At 42.1% G+C, this 20,493-nt stretch overlaps 1 protein-coding gene across 4 annotated transcripts in view; it reads left to right on the top strand.

Annotated features, from left to right (window-relative positions):
- LOC126457341 (aspartate--tRNA ligase, mitochondrial) overlaps window positions 1-20,493 on the top strand; it is a 158,183-nt gene that overhangs the window by 94,380 nt on the left and 43,310 nt on the right. The window lies entirely within an intron of this gene.

Below are 20,493 nucleotides of genomic sequence, written 5' to 3'. Positions count from 1 at the left end.
GAAAACTGTCACATACAAAAAAATTTGTAGAAGTAAAGGAAGTAATACATGAATACACAGCTCCCAGTAATGAAACTCCTTTTCACTGTTCTCCAAGAACTGTTAGAAGATACAAGATGGTCGAACAGTGTAACCGCTGCATATTTAGTAAACAGTGATGTGTATTTTCATAAAGACACATCACAGCTTTTGGACCATGTGGAAACCACAAAAAGTAAGTTAAAATGAAAGAAAATGCATACACCTCCCACAGTCACGAATTTGCGAATTCCATCATGCGTCACGTATCTTCATAACCAAGAGACAGGCACATTTTTTCACAAACAAATACAATAACCTGCTAAACAAATGATAAACATGATTAACATAGCAGGGACTAAGAAATAAACAATGGCAGTATGATAAAACTAAACTCCATCTGAACAGGCCTTGAAAGGCCCAATGGTACTGACCGACTGCCGTTTCATCCTCAGCTCACAGGAGTCACTGGATGTGGATATGGAGGGGCATGTGGTCAGCACACTGCTCTCCCAGCTGTATGTCAATTTACGAGACCAAAGCCGCTACTTCTCATCAAGTAGCTCCTCAGTTTGCCTCACAAGGACTGAGTGCACCCCGCTTGCCAACAGCGCTCGGCAGACTAGATGGTCAGGCAGTATGATAAAAATAACATTAAAAACCCCAAAAAGCAATAGTTCCATTCTCCCCTCCCCCCCCCCCCTCCCCCCCTCTCTCCTCAAAGCCCCCCTTACACACACACACACACACACACACACACACACACACACACACACACACACACACACACACACACACACTTTTTTAAAGTTAAGCACAGTACTTTAGAGAAATCCTTATTAGTTGCAAGTGACAAACTATTCTGAAATATTAGCTGTATTGCAGATAACAGACAGCAGCATGAACAACAGAATATGCTATTAAGGTATAATGTTTGCTAAAACATATTAACCATACTGACCACAATTCCAAATTTTGTATGTTCTCATGTACTATTTTACATCATATAATATTGTGTGTGTTGTTCAACAGAAAATAATAAAGGGATTCGACCAATTATGGTGAAATATCACCAAAACACCTATGAGAGAAAAAAAAAAGAAGACGGTGTGTTGTGCTCAACACAAAAGTCTTCACTTATTATTTATTGGACTAGTACACTTTATCTTAAACTTTTTCCTATAATGGGAGGTATGATTAAAATAAGTCTCTCAGCAACTGAAGCCAGTCAGAATCAGATGTGTGACGATTTATTTTTTAGAGAGAAAAAAAGGAATTTCAATTATGTTGTTTTCTATTCTTTACTTGTCGACCATGACACATGCCTAACGTAGTTCTTGCTGCTGTTCCATACCAAAATTTAAGATATGTATTGTGTGTATATGTGAACAAAAATGAGCAAATGGTACCCCCCACAAACACACACACACACACACACACACACACACACACACACAGGCATGTGTGCAAATACATGCAAACAAACAAAGTACAAAGTAATAAAAACTATTAACTTGTGACTTGTGTTATGACTGACAGAACATAGAGTCAATTGCTGATACATACCATGAAAATACAAGTCCAATTCACAAGCCAAAGTCCGTTTTGATAAACAGTGTCCATTTAGTCCTGCCAAGTGTAGGCAGTGAATGATAGAATGTACCAGATTTCTAGTCCAGAGTTTGGAGGGCAGTCATAACACTTGTTAGTTGACAAAACAGCGTAGCACAGCAAAGTGAGATAAACTGGCTGTAGCAACCTGTGTACTCCTTTGCACACGCGCGTGTGCGATGGCAGCCGAAGGCGAGACTCACTCCCAGGTCACAATGTTTTGCCTGCTATGAGGCATATCAAAGTTGAACTGTCTAGCCAGCCAGTATGTTTTCCTGGCTTATTCTTGATGATGTTGTTGTTGTTAATCTCTTTGGTGGATCAGCTGAGGTAGCCGTAGCAGGACACGATGCTGCTGCTGTTTGACTGTCTTGCTTCTCATATCCGGCACTGATGTGCAGGGGCAGTCACCACAACTAGCAAAACAATATACATTTTTAGAGTTGTGCTCAGGTGAAACTGGGTCTTACACTAACAACTGAATCAGAAGTAGTTAACAGGATCTACACCTTCATAATGTGATTTAAGGCTATTCCTTACATGTCAGAATCTGGATTCCCTTTGGTAAAAGCTAGTGTGTTAGTAGGAAAGACTGTAGGAAACCAACAGAGTAAAGGCCAGGTGTGTACACTGAGACAACCTGATAATATGGGGAAAACCTGGGAATGTTCTCATCTCGGAAAAATCCTGAGAATTTTTTAGAATTCTTAGATTTTTCATTGTTTTAGTTCTCAGTTCAGTTTTTGTAATTTTAGATAGTAGGAAATGATGCTCTTAACAAAAAATTTTACTTTAGCTCACTACTGCAAAATCACACTGCAGCAATGAAACATAAACAAGAGAATAACACCAAAATAAAAGTTCAGTTGCAAAGAAACTGTGCCATTTATAACAACAAAATGCAGTGGACACGCAAATGTCTGCTGATAGCAAAATGTGTCCAACAACTTTAGGATGAAGATTATGCAATACTTCACAACAACAAACTGCTTTCGATGAGTGTGACATCACAACTGTTTACATTCTAACAGGTTGTGGGAAAATTTGTGAATGATGGTTTGAAATGTTTACTTTCAAAGTAAATTTCCTTTTATGCAAGATATATACCATATCATGTGTCCTATGATCTGAATATCTACTGTCACTGGCTTGCAAGATCATGTGACGTGCTATGACTGGCTGACAGAAGCATACTGCAATCTTGATTTCTGTGCTTCAAAAGCTACTGTGCTGTATGTGGTGGAATTCATATTTATACTTTCATAATATGAAAATATGCTGTGCACATGTTGCCGCACATTGGAGATCTTTCCAAAACACTTCTTTGTGGTTTTTGCTGGGTTTTGTTTCCTGAAGTGCCAGGAAGTTCTATGCTGCTGTATAAAACCTTTACCATTCAGAAGAGTGATATGTTTTACAGCTCCATGGGAAAGTGTACTCTCATACGGAAAAAAATGTAATTTCACCTGGGATATGGTGTATTTTCACCCACGAAAATGTTATTTTTAACAGAGAAATCTGGGAAAAATCAGGATTTTTTTTTCTTGTCCACATATACAACATGAAAGGATAAGCTACATAATTCAAAACACGAGACAGCCATTATTTATCTATTTGTGTCTCCTTTTTCTTAATGACAGAGCTGATAGTTCCTGTTGGGGTTCTCTACGTATTCGATCTGAGGGTTCAGTGCTTGTACGCAGTTTTGGGCATGAATCATAAAAATTATTAATCCTATACAGTGAGAAAATATCTTTCACAGTAAATATCAATACTGGTTATGAGTCCATTCAGTAATTGTTGGTGGTAACTTCTGTCTATCCTACAAGCACCGCCAAAAATGCATGTTTAAAAATTTTGGTATGCATAAAACATCATTCAAAACTGTAGTAAAATCTTTCCCTGAAAATTATTTTTAGTTGTTAGTTCAGGAAGTCACACAAAGTACAAATGTTGCAATAGTAATACTGACCTCAGAACAACAAACAATCCTAAATACACAGAGTGTGTCATGATGGATACAGGAATTAGTGACCACGAGGTCACTGTAGTTGAATTCAACACTATAACATCCAAATGCAGCAGAGATAAGGGCATGATATATCTGTGTATAACAGCAGATGAAAATTCCCTTGACTCCTTCCTAAGAGACAGTCTCCATCCCACACATATTAAATATGTAAGCATTGACCAGTCTCCATCCCACACACATTAAATATGTAAGCATTGACCACATGTGGCCATAATTCAGAGAAATAGTGCTGATTGCAGTTCAGAGTTTTATAGAAAATAAATTGATAAGAGACAAAACAGATCTCCCCCCTCCATGGTACACAAAACCGGTCAGGGCACTGCTGCAGAAGCAATGGAAAGTAGCCTGCCAGATTTAAAACAACACGAAATCTCCAAGATTGGCAACAGTTTTCAGATGCTCAAAACTTAGTATGGACATAAATGCAAGATGCATTTAACAGTTTCTTTAATGAGACTCATGTCTCAAAGTCTGGTTGTACGTAACAAAGTATAACAGTGATAGGGCACAATTAATACCTTCATGTGTGATGGCAATGGTAACATTAACAATGACAGAGCTACTAAAGTTGACTTACTAAACAAGGTTTTCCTAATTCCTTCACCAAGGAAGATTGACGCAATATATATTCCGTAATTCAAATCGAGAACAGCTGCCAAGATGAGTAACTTAGATGTCAGTACCCTTAGCGTAGCCAAGCAGCTTAAATCACTTAATAAAGACAAGTCTTCCAGTCCAGATTGGATACCAGTTAAGTTCTATTTAGAATATGCTGATGAAATGGCTCCAATTTTAGCAATCACTTACAACTGCTCACTAGGCAAAAGATCCATACCTAAAGACTGGGAAGGTGCCAATGTCACACAAATAAACAAGAAAGGAAATAGAAGTAATTTGCTGAATTATAGGCCCATATCATTGACAGTGATCTGTAGCAGAATTCTGTGTTGCAACATTATAAAAAACCTTAAGGAAAACAATTGGTTGAAAAAGAAACAGAATAGATTGAGAAAATATTGTTGTTGTAAAACATAACTGGCACTTTATTCATACAAAGTAGAAAGTGGTATCAACGAGGGCTTTCAGGTTGATTCCATATTTCTAGATTTTCAGAAGGCATTTGACAACATTCCTCACAAGTGGTTTCTAAGCAAATTGTGTGCCTATGGATTATCATCACAGTTGTGCAACTGGATTCATGGATCCATGATATCCTGTTGGAAAGGTCACAGTTCATAGTTATGGGATGACGAGAAGTCATCTTGTGCAATATTGGGTATTCCCCAAGAATGTGTTACGGGCTCTCTGTTTATCTTAATTTATACAAGAAAGAGCTAAAGAAACTAGTACACCTGCCTAATACCTTGTGGGGCCCCCATGAGCATGCAGAAGTGCCATGACCCAACATGGCTTGGACTCGACTGATATCTGAAGTAGTGTTGGAGGGATTGACACCATGAAGTCTGCAGGGCTGTCCATAAATCTGTAAGAGAGTGAGGGGGTGGAGATCTCTTCTGAACAGCATGTTGCAAGACATCCCAAATATGCTCAATAATGTTCATTTCTGGGGAGTTTGGTGGCCAGCAGATGTGTTTAAACTAAGAAGTGTGTTCCTGGAGCCACTCTATAGCAATTCTGGATATGTGGGGTGTCTTATTGACCTGCTGGAATTGTCCAAGTTCGTTGGAATGCACAATGGACATGAATTGCAGATGATCAGACAGGACACTTACATAAGTGTCAACTGTCAGAGTCACAGCTATACGTATAACGGGTCCCATATCACTCTAACTGCAGATGCCCCACACCATTACAGAGCCTCCACCAGCTTGAATAGTCCCCTGCTGACATCCAAGGTCCATGGATTCAAGAGGTTGTCTCCTTACCCATACACGTCAATCTGCTTGATACAATCAGGAATGAGACTCATCTGACTAGGCAACATGTTTTCAGTCATCAACAGTTCAATGTAGGTGTTGACAGACCCAGGCAAGGCATAAAGCTTTGTGTTGTGCAGTCATCAAATGTACACGAGTGGGTCTTTGGCTCTTAAAACCCATATCGATGATGTTCAGTTGAATGCTTCACACACTGACACTTGTTGATGGCACAGCATTGAAATCTGCAGCAATATGCAGAAGGGTTGCACTTTCATCATGTTGCACAATTCTCTTCAGTTGTCGTTGGTCCCCTTCTTGCACAGGATCTCTTTCTGGCTGCAGCAATGTCAGAGATTTGATGTTTTACTGGATTCCTAATCTTCGTGGTACATCTACATCTACATCTACATTTATACTCCACAAGCCACCCAACGGTGTGTGGCGGAGGGCACTTTACGTGCCACTGTCATTACCTCCCTTTCCTGTTCCAGTCGCGTATGGTTCGCGGGAAGAACGACTGTCTGAAAGCCTCCGTGCGCGCTCTAATCTCTCTAATTTTACATTCGTGATCTCCTCGGGAGGTATAAGTAGGGGGAAGCAATATATTCGATACCTCATCCAGAAACGCACCCTCTCGAAACCTGGCGAGCAATCTACACCGCGATGCAGAGCGCCTCTCTTGCAGAGTCTGCCACTTAAGTATATTAAACATCTCCGTAACGCTATCACGGTTACCAAATGACCCTGTGACGAAATGCGCCGCTCTTCTTTGGATCTTCTCTATCTCCTCCGTCAAACCGATCTGGTACGGATCCCACACTGATGAGCAATACTCAAGTATAGGTCGAACGAGTGTTTTTTAAGCCACCTCCTTTGTTGATGGACTACATTTTCTAAGCCCTCTCCCAATGAATCTCAACCTGGTACCCGCCTTACCAACAATTAATTTTATATGATCATTCCACTTCAAATCGTTCCGCACGCATACTCCCAGATATTTTACAGAAGTAACTGCTACCAGTGTTTGTTCCGCTATCATATAATCATACAATAAAGGATCCTTCTTTCTATGTATTCGCAATACATTACATTTGTCTATGTTAAGGGACAGTTGCCACTCCCTGCACCAAGTGCCTATCCGCTGCAGATCTTCCTGCATTTCGCTACAATTTTCTAATGCTGCAACTTCTCTGTATACTACAGCATCATCCGCGAAAAGCCGCATGGAACTTCTGACACTATCTACTAGGTCATTTATATATATTGTGAAAAGCAATGGTCCCATAACACTCCCCTGTGGCACGCCAGAGGTTACTTTAATGTCTGTAGACGTCTCTCCATTGAGAACAACATGCTGTTTTCTGTTTGCTAAAAACTCTTCAATCCAGCCACACAGCTGGTCTGATATTCCGTAGGCTCTTACTTTGTTTATCAGGCGACAGTGCGGAACTGTATCGAACGCCTTCCGGAAGTCAAGAAAAATAGCATCTACCTGGGAGCCTGTATCTAATATTTTCTGGGTCTCTTGAACAAATAAAGCGAGTTGGGTCTCACACGATCGCTGTTTCCGGAATCCATGTTGTTTCCTACAGAGTAGATTCTGGGTTTCCAAAAATGACATGATACTCGAGCAAAAAACATGTTCTAAAATTCTACAACAGATCGACGTCAGAGATATAGGTCTATAGTTTTGCGCATCTGCTCGACGACCCTTCTTGAAGACTGGGACTACCTGTGCTCTTTTCCAATCATTTGGAACCCTCCGTTCCTCTAGAGACTTGCGGTACATGGCTGTTAGAAGGGGGGCAAGTTCTTTCGCGTACTCTGTGTAGAATCGAATTGGTATCCCGTCAGGTCCAGTGGACTTTCCTCTATTGAGTGATTCCAGTTGCTTTTCTATTCCTTGGACACTTATTTCGATGTCAGCCATTTTTTCGTTTGTGCGAGGATTTAGAGAAGGAACTGCAGTACGGTCTTCCTCTGTGAAACAGCTTTGGAAAAAGGTGTTTAGTATTTCAGCTTTACGCGTGTCATCCTCTGTTTCAATGCCATCATCATCCCGGAGTGTCTGGATATGCTGTTTCGAGCCACTTACTGATTTAACGTAAGACCAGAACTTCCTAGGATTCTCTGTCAAGTCGGTACATAGAATTTTACTTTCGAATTCACTGAACGCTTCTCGCATAGCCCTCCGTACGCTAACTTTGACATCGTTTAGCTTCTGTTTGTCTGAGAGGTTTTGGCTGCGTTTAAACTTGGAGTGAAGCTCTCTTTGCCTTCGCAGTAGTTTCCTAACTTTGTTGTTGTACCACGGTGGGTTTTTCCCGTCCCTCACAGTTTTACTCGGCACGTACCTGTCTAAAACGCATTTTACGATTGCCTTGAACTTTTTCCATAAACACTCAACATTGTCAGTGTCGGAACAGAAATTTTCGTTTTGATCTGTTAGGTAGTCTGAAATCTGCCTTCTATTACTCTTGCTAAACAGATAAACCTTCCTTTCTTTTTTTATATTTCTATTAACTTCCATATTCAGGGATGCTGCAACGGCCTTATGATCACTGATGCCCTGTTCTGCACTTAAAGAGTCGAAAAGTTAGGGTCTGTTTGTTATCAGTATGCTCCAAGATGTTATCTCCACGAGTCGGTTCTGTGTTTAATTGCTCGAGGTAATTTTCGGATAGTGCACTCAGTATAATGTCACTCGATGCTCTGTCCCTACCACCCGTCCTAAACATCTGAGTGTCCCAGTCTATGTCTGGTAAATTGAAATCTCCACCTAAGACTATAACATGCTGAGAAAATTTATGTGAAATGTATTCCAAATTTTCTCTCAGTTGTTCTGCCACTAATGCTGCTGAATCGGGAGGTCGGTAAAAGTAGCCAATTATTAACCTAGCTCGGTTGTTGAGTGTAACCTCCACCCATAATAAATCACAGGAACTATCCACTTCTACTTCACTACAGGATAAACTACTACTAACAGCGACGAACACTCCACCACCGGTTGCATGCAATCTATCCTTTCTAAACACCGTCTGTACCTTTGTAAAAATTTCGGCAGAATTTATCTCTGGCTTAAGCCAGCTTTCTGTACCTATAACGATTTCAGCTTCGGTGCTTTCTATCAGCGCTTGAAGTTCTGGTACTTTACGAACGCAGCTTCGACAGTTGACAATTACAATACCGATTCCTCCTTGGTCCCCGCATGTCCTGACTTTGCCCCGCACCCGTTGAGGCTGTTGCCCTTTCTGTACTTGCCCAAGGCCATCTAACCTAAAAAACCGCCCAGCCCACGCCACACAACCCCTGCTACCTGTGTAGCCACTTGTTGCGTGTAGTGGACTCCTGACCTATCCAGCGGAACCCAAAACCTCACCACCCTATGGCGCAAGTCGAGGAATCTGCAGCCCACACGGTCGCAGAACCGTCTCAGCCTCTGATTCAGACCCTCCACTCGGCTCTGTACCAAAGGTCCGCAGTCAGTCCTGTCGACGATGCTGCAGATGGTGAGCTCTGCTTTCATCCCGCTAGCGAGACTGGCTGTCTTCACCAAATCAGATAGCCGCCGGAAGCCAGAGAGGATTTCCTCCGATCCATAGCGACACACATCATTGGTGCCGACATGAGCGACCACCTGCGGATGGGTGCACCCTGTACCCTTCATGGCATCTGGAAGGACCCTTTCCACATCTGGAATGACTCCTCCCGGTATGCGCACGGAGTGCACATTGGTTTTTTTCCCCTCTCTTGCTGCCATTTCCCAAAGGGACCCCATTACGCGCCTGACGTTGGAGCTCCCAACTACCAGTAAGCCCACCCTCTGCGACCGCCCGGATCTTGCAGACTGAGGGGCAACCTCTGGAACAGGACAAGCAGCCATGTCAGGCCGAAGATCAGTATCAGCCTGAGACAGAGCCTGAAACCGGTTCGTCAGACAAACTGGAGAGGTCTTCCGTTCAGCCCTCCGGAATGTCTTTCGCCCCCTGCCACACCTTGAGACGACCTCCCACTCTACCACAGGTGAGGAATCAGCCTCAATGCGGGCAGTATCCCGGGCAACCACAGTCGTAGTCCGATCGGGGGATGCGTGGGACGAGCTGGCCGTCCCCGACACTTGTGAAATGATCGTATGGGAAAATCCCCACTTCATGGCTACCTCGGAGATGCTGTGTCTAGCACATTGGATCACCAATCACAGCTGTCAATTATAAATTTTCACCAATCACCAGAAATTTTATCTCCACCAAGTTGTATCTCAGTCCTAGGTAATTGCATTGATGAATTAAAGTCACCCAACCCAGTTGACATAATCTGCCTCTCTGAACACCATGTGACCACCGGTATAGGAACTAGGCCTAAGCACAATGAGAGACTCAGACAGGAGAGTACTGCAAATGTTAGAATAAGGAAAGGTTCTCATAAAAGTATAATTAAAAATAATGTAAGTATATTTCATCAAAATATTGGGAGTTTAAAGAATAAAATAGATGAGCTTCTGGTTTGTTTAGAAGATTTAGAAGCTGAGGATGAAATAGATATACTATGCCTGTCTGAGCATCACATTGTTACTGATATGGATAAGGTAAATGTAAGTGGATATAAGCTCTCTGCACATGTAATTAGAGAAAATATGGAGAAAGGAGGAGTTGCCATATATGTCAAAAGTTGTCATTGTGCAAAAAGTATAGAAACAAAAAAGTTAGTGTAGAGAAACATATAGAAGCATGTGCCTGTGAGCTTAAATTAAATAAAGGCACATTTATAATTGTAACTGTATATAGGTTGCCATCGGGAAATTTTCATCTATTTCTGAAAAATTTGGACTCCTTGTTGTGCTATCTGTCAGACCGGGGGAAGCAAATTATTTGTGGGAACTTCATGTAGATTCTCTGAAAGATGGTAACAGGAAAAATGACCTTGAAGTATTACTCGGTTCTTTCAATTTGACACCCGTTATTGATTTTCCTACTTGGGTGGTAAAAGATAGCAGCTCACTGATAGATAATTTCTTTATAGACCAAGATAAGTTTAACCAGATAAATGCTCAGCCTGTTGAATGGTCTTTCTGATCATGGTGCACAGCTAGTTACAATATATGACATAGCTCCATTCAGCAGTACTAAACAGTCCTCCAAAGTAGTACGTTCAGTCAATGATTTAACAATTGCAAATTTCAGGGAAAGCCTACAGCAGTTAGACTGGGATGATGTGTACCGTGAACCTGATGCCAATTTAAAATATAATTTATTTCATGACACTTTTGTAAATGCATTTGAAAACTGCTTCCCCAAGAAAATAGTTAAATATACTCGTAAGAAACCATGTAACAAACCATGGTTTACTAAGGGTATAAAAATATCTTGTAACCGGAAAAGGGAAATGTATCTGACAGCAAGAAAGAGTAGTGACCCAGAAACTATCAAACATTATAAAAACTATTGTGCAATATTAAGAAAAGTTATTAAAAAATCCAGAAGTATGTGTATCATGGCTGAAATCAACAACTCTGATAATAAAATTAAAACAATTTGGAATATAATTAAAAGAGAAACAGGTCAACCAAGAGCACAGGAAGACAGTATTACCATCAAATTGAATGAAAACTTTACGAACAAAAAATCAGAAGTTGAAAATATTTTTAATAATCATTTTCTAAATGTTGTGGATATAGTAGGATCCAGGCTGTTAATGGAAGAGGCCATACCTATGCAATTTGATACAATTGAAATCCCACTCACTTCTCCCTCTGAAATTAGGAAAATAATAAACTTGCTTAAAAGCAAAAACTCACATGGAATTGACGGGATTTCCAGCAAAATACTAAAAGCTTGTTCTCAACAGATAAGTAAGATTCTCAGCCATCTGTGTAATAGCTCTCCGGAACAGGGCATTTTCCCTCATAGACTGAAATATGCTATTGTTATACCTTTGCATAAAAAAGGGGATAGATCTGATGTCAACAATTACCGTCCAATCTCCCTTCTAACAGCTTTATCCAAAATTTTTGAGAAAGTAATGTATTCAAGAGTAGCTTCACATATCTGTAAAAATGAAGTACTAACAAAATGTCAGTTTGGTTTCCAGAAAGGTTTTTCAACAGAAAATGCCATATATGCTTTCACCGATCAAATTTTGAATGATCTGAATAACCGAACACCACCCATTGGGATTTTTTGTGATCCCTCAAAGGCTTTTGATTGTGTAAATCATGAAATTCTGCTAGACAAGCTCAAGTATTGTGGCATGAGTGGGACAGTGCACAAATGGTTTAATTCGTACCTAACTGGAAGAGTGCAGAAAGTTGAAATAAGCAGTTCTCATAATATGCAAAGATCAGCACATTCCTCAAACTGAGGAACTATCAAGAATGGGGTTCCACAAGGGACGGTCTTGGGTCCTTTGTTGTTCTTAATATATATTAATGACTTGCCATTCTATATTCATGAAGAGGCAAAGTTAGTTCTCTTTGCTGATGATACAAGTATAGTAATCACACCTGACAAACAAGAATTAACTGATGAAATTGTCAATAATGTGTTTCAGAAAATTACTAAGTGGTTCCTTGTAAACGGACTCTCACTGAATTTTGATAAGACACAGTACATACAGTTCCGTACAGTAAATGGTATGACGCCATTAATAAATATAGACCTTAATCAGAAGCATATAGCTAAGGTAGAATATTTAAAATTTTTAGGTGTGTCCATTGATGAGAGATTAAATTGGAAGAAACACATTGATGATCTGCTCAAACGTTTGAGTTCAGCTACTTCCGCAATAAGGGTCATTGCAAATTTTGGTGATTAACATCTTAGTAAATTAGCTTACTACGCCTATTTTCACTCATTGCTTGCATATGGCATCATATTTTGGGGTAATTCATCACTGAGGAATAAAGTATTTATTGCACAAAAGCGTGTAATCAGAATAATAGCTGGAGTCCACCCAAGATCATCCTGCAGACATTTATTTAAGGATCTAGGGATATTCACAGTAGCTTCTCAGTATATATACTCTCTTATGAAATTTGTTATTAACAACCAAACCCAATTCAAAAGTAATAACAGTGTGCGTAACTACAATAAAAGGAGAAAGAATGATCTTCACTCTTCAAGACTAAATCTTTCTTTGGCACAGAAAGGGGTGAATTATACTGCCACTAAAGTCTTTGGTCACTTACCAAATAGTATCAAAAGTCTGACAGATAACCAACAAGTATTTAAGAAGAAATTAAAAGAATTTCTGAATGACAACTCCTTCTACTCCATAGAGGAATTTTTAGATATAAATTAAGAGAAAAAAGAAAAAGAAAAAAAACAAATAAATCATAAAAAATTTAAAAAAAACAAAAAAATAAAAAAGTTGTTATATTAACTTAATTATGTTGTTAAATTAACTTAATTATGTCATGTACTGGAAAATTTAACTCGTTCCACATCATTACGAAATATCGTATTCATGATCCATGGAACTAGTATTAATCTAATCTAATCTAATCTAATCTAACACGTGTGCACTGACTATAACACCACGTTCAAACTCACTTAAATCTTGATAACCTGCCATTGTAGCAGCAGTAACTGATGTAACAACTGTGCCAGACACTTGTTGTCTTATATAGGTGTTCCCGACCACAGCACTGTATGCTGCCTGTGTCTGCTTGTGTCTGTGTATGTGTGGATGGATGTGTGTGTGTGTGCGGGTGTATGCCTGTCCTTTTTTCCCCCTGGGGTGGGTCTTTCCGCTCCCGGGATTGGGGTGGCTCCTTGCCCTCTCCCTTGGAGCCCATATCCTTTTGTCTTTCCTTCTCCTTCCCTCTTTCCTGACGAGGCGGCCATTGGTTGCGAAGGCTGGGATTTTGTGTGTGTGTTTGTGTTTGTTTGTGTGTCTGTCGACCTGCCAGCGCTTTTGTTTGGTGGGTTTCATCATCTTTCTTTTTGGATATATTTTTCCCGCGTGGAATGTTTCCCTCTATTATATATATATATATATATATATATATATATATATATATATATATATATATATATATATATATATATATATATATATATATATATATATATATATATATATATATATGGGTCTTTAAATATGTCTGCTTATGTCTGTATATGTGTGGATGGATGTGTGTGCGAGTGTATACCCGTCCTTTTTTCCCCCTAAGGTAAGTCTTTCCGCTCCCGGGATTGGAATGACTCCTTACCCTCTCCCTTAAAACCCACATCCTTTCGTCTTTCCCTCTCCTTCCCTCTTTCCTGATGAGGCAACAGTTTGTTGCGAAAGCTTGAATTTTGTGTGTATGTTTGTGTGTCTGTCGACCTGCCAGCACTTTCATTTGGTAGGTCACATCATCTTTGTTTTTATATATATATATATATATATATATATATATATATATATATATATATATATATATATATATATATATAATAGAAGGAAACATTCCACGTGGAAAAAATTATATATAAAAACAAAGATGAGGTGACTTACCGAACGAAAGCGCTGGCAGGTCGATAGACACACAAACAAACACAAACATACACACAAAATTCAAGCTTTCGCAACACACTGTTGCCTCATCAGGAAAGAGGGAAGGAGAGGGGAAGACGAAAGGAAGTGGGTTTTAAGGGAGAGGGTAAGGAGTCATTCCAATCCCGGGAGCGGAAAGACTTACCGTAGGGGGAAAAAAGGACAGGTATACACTCGCACACAAGCACATATCCATCCACACATACAGACACAAGCAGACATATTTAAAGACAAAGAGTTTGGGCAGAGATGTCAACGAGGCAGAAGTGTAGAGGCAAAGAAGTTGTTGAAAGACAGGTGAGGTATGAGTGGCGGCAACTTGAAATTAGTGGAGATTGAGGCCTGGCGGATGACGAGAAGAGAGGATATACTGAAGGGCAAGTTCCCATCTCCGGAGTTCGGATAGGTTGGTGTTGGTGGGAAGTATCCAGATAACCCGGACGGTGTAACACTGTGCCAAGATGTGCTGGCTGTGCACCAAGGCATGTTTGGCCACAGGGTGATCCTCATTACCAACAAACACTCTCTGCCTGTGTCCATTCATGCGAATGGACAGTTTGTTGCTGGTATATTTCCCACATAGAATGCATCACAATGTAGGCAGGTCAGTTGGTAAATCACGTGGGTGCTTTCACATGTGGCTCTGCCTTTGATCGCGTACACCTTCCGGGTTACAGGACTGGAGTAGGTGGTGGTGGGAGGGTGCATGGGACAGGTTTTGCATCGGGGGCGGTTACAAGGATAGGAGCGAGGGTAGGGAAGGTGGTTTGGGGATTTCATAGGGATGGACTAACAGGTTACGAAGGTTAGGTGGACGGCGGAAAGACACTCTTGGCGGAGTGGGGAGGATTTCATGAAGGATGGATCTCATTTCAGGGCAGGATTTGAGGAAGTCGTATCCCTGCTGGAGAGCCACATTCAGAGTCTGGTCCAGTCCCGGAAAGTATCCTGTCACAAGTGGGGCACTTTTGTGGTTCTTCTGTGGGGGATTGTGGGTTCGAGGGGACGAGGAAGTGGCTCTGGTTATTTGCTTCTGTACCAGGTCGGGAGGGTAGTTGCGGGATGTGAAAGCTGTTTTCAGGTTGTTGGTGTAATGATTCAGGGATTCCGGACTGGAGCAGATTCATTTGCCACGAAGACCTAGGCTGTAGGGAAGGGACCGTTTGATGTGGAATGGGTGGCAGCTGTCATAATGGAGGTACTGTTGCTTGTTGGTGGGTTTGATGTGGATGGACGTGTGAAGTTGGCCATTGCACAGGTGGAGGTCAACGTCAAGGAAAGTGGCATGGGATTTGTAGTAGGACCAGGTGAATCTGATGGAACCAAGGGAGTTGAGGTTGGAGAGGAAATTATGGAGTTCTTCTTCACTGTGAGTCCAGATCATGAAGATGTCATCAATAAATCTGTACCAAACTTTCGGTTGGCAGACTTGGGTAACCAAGAAGGCTTCCTCTAAGTGACCCATGAATAGGTTGGCGTACGAGGGGGCCATCCTGGTACCCATGGCTGTTCCCTTTAATTGTTGGTATGTCTGGCCTTCAAAAGTGAAGAAGTTGTGGGTCAGGATAAAGCTGGCTAAGGTAATGAGGAAAGAGGTTTTAGGTAGGGTGGCAGGTGATCGGCGTGAAAGGAAATGCTCCATCGCAACGAGGCCCTGGACATGCGGAATATTTGTGTATAAGGACGTGGCATCAATGGTTACAAGGATGGTTTCCGGGGGTAACAGATTGGGTAAGCATTCCAGGCGTTCAAGGAAGTGGTTGGTGTCTTTGATGAAGGATGGGAGACTGCATGTAATTGGTTGAAGGTGTTGATCTATGTAGGCAGCAACAAACTGTCCATTCGCATGAATGGACACAGGCAGACAGTGTTTGTTGGTAATGAGGATCACCCTGTGGCCAAACATGCCTTGGTGCACAGCCAGCACGTCTTGGCAGTGTTACACCGTCCGGGTTATCTGGATACTTCCCACCAACACCAACCTATCCGAACTCCGGAGATGGGAACTTGCCCTTCAGTATATCCTCTCTTCTCGTCATCCGCCAGGCCTCAATCTCCACTAATTTCAAGTTGCCGCCACTCATACCTCACCTGTCTTTCAACAACTTCTTTGCCTCTACACTTCTGCCTCGACTGACATCTCTGCCCAAACTCTTTGTCTTTAAATATGTCTGCTTGTGTCAGTATGTGTGGATGGATATGTGCGTGTGTGCGAGTGTATACCTGTCCTTTTTTCCCCCTACGGTAAGTCTTTCCGCTCCCGGGATTGGAATGACTCCTTACCCTCTCCCTTAAAACCCACTTCCTTTCGTCTTCCCCTCTCCTTCCCTCTTTCCTGATGAGGCAACAGTTTGTTGCGAAAGCTTGAATTTTGTGTGTGTGTTTGTGTTTGTTTGTGTGTCTATCGACCTGCCAGTGCTTTTGTTCGGTAAGTCACCTCATCTTTGTTTTTATATATAATTTTTCCCACGTGGAATGTTTCCTTCCATTATATATATATATATATATATAGAGAGAGAGAGAGAGAGAGAGAGAGGGGGGGGGGGGGGGGGAACATTCCACTTGGGAAAAATTACATATAAAAATAAAGATGAGGTGACTTACCAAACGAAAGCGCTGGCAGGTCGATAGACACACAAACATACACACAAAATTCTAGCTTTCGCAACCAACGGTTGCCTCATCAGGAAAGAGGGAAGGAGAGGGAAAAATGAAAGGATGTGGGTTTTAAGGGAGAGGGTAAGGAGTCATTCCAATCCCGGGAGCGGAAAGACTTACCTTAGGGGGAAAAAAGGACAGGTATATACTCGCGCACACACACACATATCCATCCACACATACAGACACAGGCAGACATATTTAAATATGTCTGCTTGTGTCTGTATATGTGTGGATGGATATGTGTGTGTGTGCGAGTGTATACCCGTCCATTTTTCCTTTTTTCCCCCCTAAGGTAAGTCTTTCCGCTCCCGGCATTGGAATGACTCCTTACCCTCTCCCTTAAAACCCACTTCCTTTCGTCTTCCCCTCTCCTTCCCTCTTTCCTGATGAGGCAACAGTTTGTTGCGAAAGCTTGAATTTTGTGTGTATGTTGGTGTTTGTTTGTGTGTCTGTCGACCTGCCAGCACTTTCATTTGGTAAGTCACATCATCTTTGTATTTAGATATATATTTCCTACGTGGAATGTCTCCCTCTATTATAACCATATCATTAATTTGAACGCAACAATTACGTTTGTTATTGTCGCTGTTGCATCTCGAAATCTTTCCTGTCGTCTTATTTTCTCTTTATTTCCTCTTTCTGTTTTTACCAGTAGTCTCACTTTCTATTCACCTTCCCCTTTTTACCATAATACAATTTTATCCCGCCTATATATACTCTATAATACGTAACCCACTTCCAAACCATAACAAAAAAAAAAATAATTTTATTTTGCGCTTTGAACAATACCGTTGCTATAAAATCCACCGTTTCTAGTTCAATAACAGCTGCTTTCACGTATTAAACAACCATTTCGGCTAGTTCTAATAACTTTTACTTTATTTCCACTTCCGTTTTTCGCACATCACTGATCATTTTTAGCCGCTCCCCACAGGTTTTAACGTCATTATTTACAATTGTTAGCCCCATTTTCGTAATCTCTCACCACAACACCACTCCTTTTAATACATTTACACGTTTTTTCGAAATTTTCCCGAATTTCTCCATCCTTTAACGTGTTTTAGCGGCAACACAACCACCTAACCTTCATGCACATTGCTGTCTACCAACCCAAGTTCACCACAGGATCAACTTAACCAAAACTTTTTCACCTTTTTTCATACCAGATCTCCAGTTATTTTCTAGTTCACCCTTATCTCTCCCCATATATTTGTATCTTTCATTTCCATTTCAACCGCATGTTACACTTTCCACCTTCTAATACCATGTCACCCTCACAACACCCCCACAATGACCCCATTAAGTTTTATTTACATTCCCTCCGCAAACATGCCTTCACCCTAGCCAGATTACGCTCGCATATTTTATTTTCTCAGGTTTGTCTGACATTTGGCATAACCCCCAAAGGCCTCACACTTAAAGTTCTCATCTCTGGCTGCAACCCTTCTTTCCATCTGTCCCTATACCAGTTCCAAACTGAACAATCCATTGCCCTCACCCACCAATCCTTCACCTACACATCAACTCAGCCAATGAACACACCCGTCAACTCCTATCCTTAATAAAAGTCCTCAATCTTTCCTCTCCCACATCCACACCGGCTATTCACAGCATCCTCCTACAGGCCAACCGCAAATTAGAGCAGCATGCCACCCTTCACCTCAAAAAACTATCCAATCTCCTGGTTTCCCACCTCCGGAAAGGCAACTCACTCACCCTTCACAACCTTTCCAGCAAACCTCAACCACCTCTCATTGCACACAAACCCAGTCTCTCCCATGTACTCAGTCTCCCACTTCCAGCTCCACTCCCTCCAAAACCTCAAAATTCCAAGCAACACAATCTGGCACCACAACACCCTAATTCAGTAGTTAACCTTTCCTCCAAACCTCTCTCCCAATCCGAAACCTCTGTCCTATCCAAAGGCCTCACCTTCAGCCCCACTCCCAGATTCAACCAAACAGCCCACGTCAAAGATTTACTGTCCTACACTCGTACTCTCTGCTGGAAGTATCACTTTGCCACGAAGAAAAATGATCCTAATCCTACCCCTAATGATCCAACTCCCCAAGACACTATCCAAATTGAATCCTGCCTGGAACAGTTCCGTCCTCCGTCACAGCGAGACCCACCTCCTCTTCCTCAAAATCACCCTCTCCAAACCTTCCAGGAATTTCTGACTTCCAGCCTTGCCTCTCAATCCTTCTTAAAAAACCTTAATCCTACTCCCAACATCACCACTGCTGAAGCCCAGGCTATCCGTGATCTGAAGGCTGACCAGTCCATCATCATTCTTCCGGCGGACAAGGGTTGCACGACGTGGTACTTGATCGTCGGGAGTATGTGGCTGAGGGACTGCGTCAGCTTTCAGACAACACCACATACAAAGTTCGCCAAGGTAATCCCATTCCTGATGTCCGGGCGGAGCTTCAAGGAATCCTCAGAACCTTAGGCCCCCTACAAAACCTTTCACCTGACTCCATCAACCTCCTGACCCCACCGACACCCCGCACCCCTACCTTCTACCTTCTTCCTAAAATTCACAAACCCAATCATCCTGGCCGCCCCATTGTAGCTGGTTACCAAGCCCCCACAGAACGTATCTCTGCCTACGTAGATCAACACCTTCAACCCATTACGTGCAGTCTCCCATCCTTCATCAAAGACACCAACCACTTTCTCGAACGCCTGGAATCCTTACCCAATCCATTACCCCCAGAAACCATCCTTGTAACCATTGATGCCACTTCCTTATACGCAAATATCCCACACGTCCAGGGCCTCGCTGCGATGGAGCACTTCCTTTCACGCCGATCACCTGCCACCCTACCTAAAACCTCTTTCCTCATTACCTTAGCCAGCTTCATCCTGACCCACAACTTCTTCACTTTTGAAGGCCAGACATACCTACAATTAAAGGGAACAGCCATGGGTATCAGGATGGCCCCTTCGTACGCCAACCTATTCATGGGCCGCTTAGAGGAAGCCTTCTTGGTTACCCAGGCCTGCCAACCGAAAGTTTGGTACAGATTCATTGATGACATCTTCATGATCTGGACTCACAGTGAAGAAGAACTCCAGAATTTCCTCTCCAACCTCAACTCCTTTGGTTCCATCAGATTCACCTGGTCCTACTACAAATCCCATGCCACTTTCCTTGATGTTGACCTCCACCTGTCCAATGGCCAGCTTCACACGTCCGTCCATCAAACCCACCAACAAGCAACAGTACCTCCATTACGACAGCTGCCACCCATTCCACATCAAACGGTCCCTTCCCTACAGCCTAGGTCTTCGTGGCAAACGAATCTGCTCCAGTCCGGAATCCCTGAACCATTACACCAACAACCTGACAACAGCTTTCGCATCCCGCAACTACTCTCCCGACCTGGTACAGAAGCAAATAACCAGAGCCACTTCCTCATCCTCTCAAACCCAGAACCTCCCACAGAAGAACCACAAAAGTGCCCCACTTGTGACAGGATACTTTCCGGGACTGGATCAGATTCTGAATGTGGCTCTCCAGCAGGGATACAACTTCCTCAAATCCTGCCCAGAAATGAGATCCATCCTTCATGAAATCCTCCCCACTCCACCAAGAGTGTCTTTCCGCCGTCCACCTAACTTCGTAACCTCTTAGTTCATCCCTATGAAATCCCCAAACCACCTTCCCTACCCTCTGGCTCCTACCCTTGTAACCGCCCCCGGTGTAAAACCTGTCCCATGCACCCTCCCACCACCACCTACTCCAGTCCT

Source organism: Schistocerca serialis, chromosome 2 (assembly GCF_023864345.2).
Source record: "Schistocerca serialis cubense isolate TAMUIC-IGC-003099 chromosome 2, iqSchSeri2.2, whole genome shotgun sequence".
Classification (NCBI taxonomy): Eukaryota; Metazoa; Arthropoda; class Insecta; order Orthoptera; family Acrididae; genus Schistocerca; species Schistocerca serialis.
Note: the sequence above shows the minus strand (reverse complement) of the source record. Positions and strands in the feature narration are given on the sequence as shown.